The sequence below is a fragment of the Elephantulus edwardii genome, unplaced genomic scaffold (assembly GCF_000299155.1).
Source record: "Elephantulus edwardii isolate Elephantulus edwardi_28Jun2011 unplaced genomic scaffold, EleEdw1.0 scaffold00013, whole genome shotgun sequence".
Lineage (NCBI taxonomy): Eukaryota > Metazoa > Chordata > Mammalia > Macroscelidea > Macroscelididae > Elephantulus > Elephantulus edwardii.
Genome location: NW_006399763.1, coordinates 14,482,452 through 14,490,431, shown reverse-complemented (window position 1 = coordinate 14,490,431; position 7,980 = coordinate 14,482,452).

The following is a 7,980-nucleotide window of genomic DNA, read 5'->3' as shown; positions in this document are numbered from 1 at the left end:
AGTTGGCCAAGTGGTTGTTCTCCAGATATCTTGGCACAACTTGGTAAGATATATAGAAATATTCCAAAGTAGAATAGGAAAGGGAAAAGGAGGTGGAAAAAAGAATGAGGGAAATCACTTGGGTAGGGGAAGATATTGATGAATAGGGGAGAAAAGGAATAGGAAAAATTTTATGAGGAATTGACAAAAAATGGGTGATGATAGGCATAGACTTATGATAATGGATTAAGTAAAGTACAGTGTACATGAACAAATAGAGCACACTCAGAGTAGACTATCAGATGTGGCAACAGAGGCTGAGCCCTCAAATATGGAAATACAAAGGTGGAGAAACAGTTGTAAGCAGACACTAGTGATTGGGATGTGGAATGTGAGAAACATGAATGTAGGAAAATCAGACATTGTTAAGAACGAAATGGAATGTATAAATATTGACATACTAGGTTTTGCTGAAATGAGATAAACTGGTATGGGTCATGTTGAATCAGATGATCATATGATCATATGCTGGAGATGACAAGATGAGGAAATATGGGGTTGCTCTCATAGTTAAGAAAGTCATTTTTAGATCCATATAGAAATACAGTGTCATGAGTGACAGCGTAATACCCATATGCATATAAGGAAGACCAGTGAATACCACTATCATTCAAATATAGGCAAAAGAGCCAAAGAGGAGGAAATAGAAGAGTTCTAACAACTTTTGAAGTCAGAAGTCGGTCAAACGTGCAATCAAGATGCATTAATAATAATGGATGACTGGAATGCAAAATTTGGAAACAAGAAGAAGGGTCAGTAGTGGAGAACATGTACTTGGTGACAGAAATGATGCTGGAGATGGAATAATAGAATTCTGTTCAATCAACGACCTATTCATTGCAAATACTTATTATAAGAAACATAAATGCAGACTATATACATGGATTTCTCCTGATGGTATGTATAGGAATCAGATAGATTACATTTGTGGAAAGAATCATTGAAGAAGCTCAATATTAGCAGTGAAAACCAGGCCAGATGCTGATTGTGTAACAGGCCACCAACTACTCATATGCAAGTTCAAGCTAAAGTTGAAGAAAATGAAATCAAATACACAGGAAACAAAATTTGATCTGGAGTGTATCCCACTCGAATTTCAAAATCATCTCAGCACCAGGATTGAGGCCTTAAACACGAATGAGCAAAAACCAAATGAGCTGTGGAAGGATATCAAGAATAACATCCACGAAGAATGCAAACGGTCATAACAAACACAGAGGAGGATTAAAAGACCAAAATGTATGTCAGAAGAGACTCTGAATATTGCATTAAGGTGCCAAGAAACCAAAGCAATGGGAAGAATCCAAGGAATTAAGGATCTGGACAGAAGATTTCAAAGGGCAAAGTGGGAAGATGAAGCAAAATATTATAATGAAATGTGCAAAGAGCAGGAGTCAGAAAATCAAAAGGACTAAACTTGCTCCGCATTTCTTAAGCTGAAGACCTTGAGGAATAAATTCAAGCCTTGAGTTGGAATGCTTAAAAACGCTATGGGAAGAATATTGAATTATCCAGGAAATATTAAAAGAAGATGGAAGGAGTATACAGTGTACCAAAAGGAATTTACTAACACAGATGATTTCGTGAAACAACTTATGAGCAAGAGGCTGTGGTGATGAAGGAAGAAGTTCAAGCTGCTCTGAAAGAATTGGCAAAACCAAGGCTCCAGGAATTGACAGCATACCAATTGACAGAGAGCAACAAATAGATGCTGCCCTGGATGCACTTACAAGTTGAGCCAAAAAATCTGGAGGACAACCGCCTGGCCAAGTGACTGGAAGAGATATATATATATATATTTTCCCCATTCCAAAGAAAGGTGACCAGACAGAGTGCAGAAATCATCAAACAATATCATTAATATCACATTCAAGAAAGATTCTGCTGAAAAGTATCCAAAAACGACTGGAACAGCACAATAGAGAACTTCCTGAAGTATAGGCTGGGTTTAGAAGAGGCCGTGGTACTAAGGGTATTATAGCTAATGTTAGATGGATCTTGGCCAAAAACAGAGTACCAAAGGAATGTCTGTCTACCTGTGCTTCATTGACTATGCAAAGGTATTTGACTGTGTGGACCACAACAATCTATGGTTAACTCTGAGAAGAATGGGAATCCCAGAAGACTTGATTGCACTTATGCAAAACCTATAATTGTACTGGGAGGCAGTCCCCAGAACAGAGCAAGGAAACACTGCATGATTTACAATTGGTAAGGGTGTATGTCAGGAATGTGTCCAATCTCCATACCTTTTCTTTTCAGTCTATACGCAGAACAGATCATGCAGGAAGCTGAACTCTATGAGAAGGAATGTGGCATTAGGATTGGAGGAAGACTCATCAACAACCTGTGGTATGCAGATAACACAACCTTGCTTGCTGAAACTGAGAAGTACCTGAAACACTTGCTGAAGAAGGTCAAGGACTGTAGCCTTCAATATGAATTGAAACTTAACACCAAGAAAACAAAGATTCTCATCACTGGGCCAATTGGCAACATCATCATAGATGGTAGTGATATTGAGATTGTTTACAGCTTTAGCTTGCTTGGCTCTACAATCAACACTTTTGATACCAGCAGCCAGCAAATCAAAAGGCAGATTGTATTGGGAAAGTCTGCTGTTAAGGACCTCTCCAGAGTACTGAAGAGAAATTATATCAGTCTGGAGACTAAGGTGTGCCTGGTCTTTGCTATCCATCAGAAATCTGGACAATGACTAGGGGTAAAAGAAGGAGAATTGATGCCTTTAAGCTGTGGTACTGAACAGAGTATTGAATATACCATGTACTGATTAGAGAACAAACAGGTTTACCCTGGAGAGGATGAAACCAGGCTGATCCTTGGAGGTAAGTGTTCTGAAGCTCTGTTTGATATACTTTGGGAATGTTGCTAGGAGAGACCAGTCCTTGGAGAGGGACATCAATGCTTGGGAGGGTGGAGGGACATCGCAGGAGGGGACGATCCTTGATGAGATGGATTGATTCAGTGACTGGGATAGAGGGGGTAAGTGTGTCAGAGACTATAAGGTTGTCTCAGGATAGAGCAGAGTACAGATTTTTGTACGAAAGTTTGCTATGAGTCGCAGGTGACTTGCTGGCACATAACAACAACAACAATAACAACAACAACATGAATGAAACAATATGTATGAATAATTGTATACACCCTGATTTAAAAAAAATTTTTTTAAAAAAAAGGAGACAAGGATCTTCCCCCGTAATTGACAGATATAACCTTTCCCTACAGCTGATGAATGGAATTAAAACTTCTAGCCTCCTAAATTGAGAGAAAATTAAATTCTTATTTGTCAAATATATCTACTAAGTGTAATATTTAACTATAGCAGCACTAGATACTAAGATATCATGTTATGTAACCCATCCCTCAAATCAGTATACATTTCCAGAGCATCTTAAAAGTCCTTTGTGGCTACTTCCAATCAGTATCTAAATTTGCTTCATTCTCCTCACATTAGGCACCTCAAAGTATTAACTGTTTTAACTTCTGTCAGTATACATTAGTATTACTGGTTTTGAGTTTTGCATAGCTGAAATTAAATAGTACTCAGCACTATGCCATTTGATTTCGTCCTGCTCTTAATATGTGAGGGTTGTTGACACTTGAAAGAGATATTTTCCACCCTGTATTTTAAAAGTCTCTTCCTGTGGGAAACACCACATAAAATATAGAAAGAATTTTTATTATGTAGTAATATACATTAGAAATGTCATTGATCTTTAAACTTCAAAGATTGTGGTTAGTTTAAGAACATACAAGTCCAGCTTACCTGCATATTATATTAAGTATTATATTAAGTACAGCTTGGTGTTTTTAAAAGGAAAACTAGTTAATTGTCTGTAAGGATTTTATTCAAACAACTGGAAAACCCTTTTATTCTTACTGTGTTGTCCAGAGAATATTTCCTCCCAAACTCAGCAATGAAATTTTCTCTTGAAAATTCTATTTTCATCTTTTTTATTAGTTTCATTAGAAGTTTTATTTTTAAAAGATGCAAATGATTCTGAAACATTGCTGCTTCTTTGTCAAAAAAATTAAAAATGGATTTGGGATACTAATATTTTCTTTCCCCCTAATTGATCAATATTTCCAAGATGAAATAATTAGCTAGGGAAATTATAGCCTTTAACAAACGATTCCTGTTCCTAAGAAGGGTGATCCAACAGAATGTGGAAATTTTTGAACAATATCATTAATATCACATACAAGCAAAATATTGCTGAAAGGAATTAAAAAACTGTTATACAAATACATAAGGAACTGCCAGACTTTCAAGCTGGATTTAGAAGAGGCTGTGGCACCAGACATTGCTTGTGTCTGATAGATCCTGACTGAAGCAAAGAATACCAGAACAATGTCTATGCTTTATGGACTATACAAAGGTGCTTGATTGTGTGGTTCATAACAAATTATGGCTAACATTTAGAAAAATGGAAATTTGAGAACACTTGATTGTACTCATGCAAAACTTATACCTGGGAAAAGAGGCTGTTGTGTGAAGAGAATAAGGGAATACAAGCATAGTTTAAAATGAGGTAAAGTATGTGTCAAGGTTGTGTCCTTTATCCATATCTATTTGATCTGTATGCTAAGCAAATTATTCAAGAAACTGGAGTCTGAAGAAAAATATGGCATCAGGTGTGGAGGAATACTCCTTAAAACATTTGCTATGCAGATGACACAACTGTGCTTACTAACAGTAAGGAGGAGTTAATGCACTTGCTGCAGAAGGTTAAAGACTGTTGCCTACAATGCAGATTGCATCTCAACATCAAGAAACCAAAAACGCCCCCCACTGGACTGATAGACAACATCGTGATCGATGGAGAAAGGACTTCATCTTACTTGGATCAATGCAACAGCAGTCAGAAGATCAGAACACATATTGCACTGGGAAAGTCTACAGTCGGGGACCTCTCCAAATTATTAAGGAGTAAAAAGAACAAACAAATATTATCTTGGAGATATTGCAGCTATAGTGCTCCTTGGAGGCAAAGATGATAAATTTCATCTCACATACTTCAGGCATGCTGTTAGGAGAGGCTCTTCCTTGGAGAGAGACATCATGCTTGGAGAGGTGGAGGATCACTGAAAGAGAGGAAGACCCTCAGCCAGATGGATTAATATGGTTACTGAGGCAGTGGACACGAGTGTATCAGGAAGTGTGAGGAGGACACAGGATAGGACAGAGCTTGGATCTGTTGTTCATAGGGTTGCTACGGGTTGTACTCAACTCGGTGGTAACAGCACCACCTCACGTGATGTAAAAGATTAACTCAAAGTCAATCACCGGTCTAAGTTTAATAGCTAAAATGATCCAAGTATTAGCAGAAAATGCACGAGAAAAATCTTTGCAATTCCTTATGTAGGTCCACAGAATGTAAGTGATAAAAAAAAAAGTTAGGTGTCAGGATCTTAGATATAAATGATTACTTACCATTGTTGTTGTTGTTATATGCTGTCGAGTCACTTGCAACTCATAGCAACCCTATGTTGCTCTGTCCTGTGCCAATCGCACTGTCTCCCATACACCCATCCCGATTACCCCAGTCACTGAATCAATCCACCTCATAGAGAGTCTTCCCCTCCTACGCTGTCCCTCCACCCTACCAAGCATGATGTCCCCCTCCAGGGACTGGTCCCTCCTTACCACATGTCCAAAGTATGTCAGACTAAGCCTCAGAATCCTTGCCTCTAAGGAGAAAGCTGGTTTAACCCTCTCCAGGATGAATCTGTTTGTTTTCTTAGAAGTCCATGGTACATTCAATACTCTTCCCCAGCACCACAGCTCAAAGGCATCAATCCTCCTTCTATCCTCCCTAGCCATTGTCCAACTCTCTAACACATAACAAGTGATTGCAAAGACCATGGCCTGTATCAGTTGCACCTTAGTCTCCCGAGAGACACCATTGCTCTTCAGTACTTTGGAGAAGTCCCTAAAAACAGACTTTCCCATGGCAATACTTACCATTACACTGTATTTAATGTTGACTTAGAATAGTTAGGTGTATCCTCCAACTTCAGCAGATTAATATAAAAATATTTATTTGTCTACACAAAGCCTACTATGAGTCTGGTCAGTTATCCAGGGCAATTGTTCTTTATATGAAAATTCAGCAATCCTTGGAGGCAAGGATTCTGGGGCTTCGTCTGACATACTTTGGACATGTTGCCAGGAGGGACGGGTCCTTGGAGAGGGACATCATGCTTGGGAGGGTTGAGGGACAGCGCAGGAGGGGAAGACCCTCTATGAGATGGATTGATTCGGTGACTGGGGTAATCGGGATGGGCGTGTCAGAGGCGGTGCGTTTGGCGCAGGATAGAGCAGGGTTTAGGGCTGTTGTGCATAGTGTCGCTATGAGTCGGAAATGACTCGACGGCACATAACAACAACAACAACAGATTGTTGTAGACTCCATCATCTTGCAGCTGTGCCAGCTAATATAATTATTATTCTAATATAATAAAGCAAAAATGAGGGGCAGGTTGGAGGAGTAGGAACCACACAAGGATGAATCTTCTTGTGAAAAAATTCTAATTCCCACTTACACATGCTTATGTTGACTGTGGATCAAAGTAAAATGAGATCATTGACAACCTCTGTCTTTTCTGTATCTTTCATGGTCTTGCCTATTGGCCCTGTGGTAAGGATCTTTTGTGTTCCTGATGTTGAGATGTAACCCATATTGAAGGCTGTAGTCTTTGACCTTCTGCAATAAATATTTCAAGTCTTCTTCACGTTCAGTAAGCCTGAACATTTGACTGTGTGAATCATAAAAAAGAATAGCTAACACTGAGGGGAAAGAGCATTCCAGGACACGTAATTTTGCTTATATGAAACCTATACATAATCCAAGAAACTGTTGTCTGAATAGAACAAGGAAACACTGCATGGTTCAAAATCATGAAATGAGTGTATTACAGATGTGTGCTTTCTTGCTACCTTTTTGATCTATAAGCAGAACAGAACATTAGGGAGGCTGGACTTTATGAAGAAGAATGTGGCATCAGGATGAAGGATGACTCATCAACAACTTGTGCTGCGCAGATGACACAATCTTGCTCCTCACTGAAAGTAAGGTGGTGGTGAAATGTAATTCTCAAGTATATTTTGGATAAAAGAGGCACATGTGAGAATTAAAATTTTTTCACAAGAAGATTCATCCTTAAGTGGTTTCTACTTCTCCAATTGGTCTTTCACTTTTGTTTTATTAGTTCTTAAAATAAAAGATATTCATTCATTAATTCATTGAGTCAAAATTATTGGAGTCATCCTTGACTCTCTCAAACTGCACCTCAAATCCATCTCTAGAAGTGTTTAATCTTGTTATTTTGCTCTATCTTAAGCTCAAAAATTCAAACTCATTATCCTAGAATCATAGTTGATTCATACCGTAAACTCTAGCAGGCTTTTGGAGGCTGTAAATTGCACAGGAGAAGATAGTTATCTGTTTACTGAAGAAGTGTTTATGGATTGGAGCCACCAGAAACACACTACTTTTGAGTTAGCAGCACAACTGCCCCTTAATTATACCACCAGAGCTCCCTTCTGTCTTAAAAAAATTTCATAAAATTCCCAGATGGAAACAAAGGAGGATGCTTCAATGATTTAGATCCTCCCAGAAGAGCTGTGGGTGAGCATTAACACTACTGGTAAGTATATTCGTTTTCTCCTGAACACAGCCTACTAATTGGTCCTAAATGCCTTCGGAGGTCTCAACTCTTCTCACTATTTCTTAGTTGTTGGAATGGACGGAAAACCTCATAAGCAGTTTCTTACTTCACCTCTGCCTTGCATGCGGACTTCCGAGTCATAAAACAACTCAGTGGTAGATGGAATTTGCTCCAGGACTTAAGAACAGTAAATGACATAGCTGAGCCTCTACATCTTGAGGTTCCTAACCTTTATGCTATAATAGACAA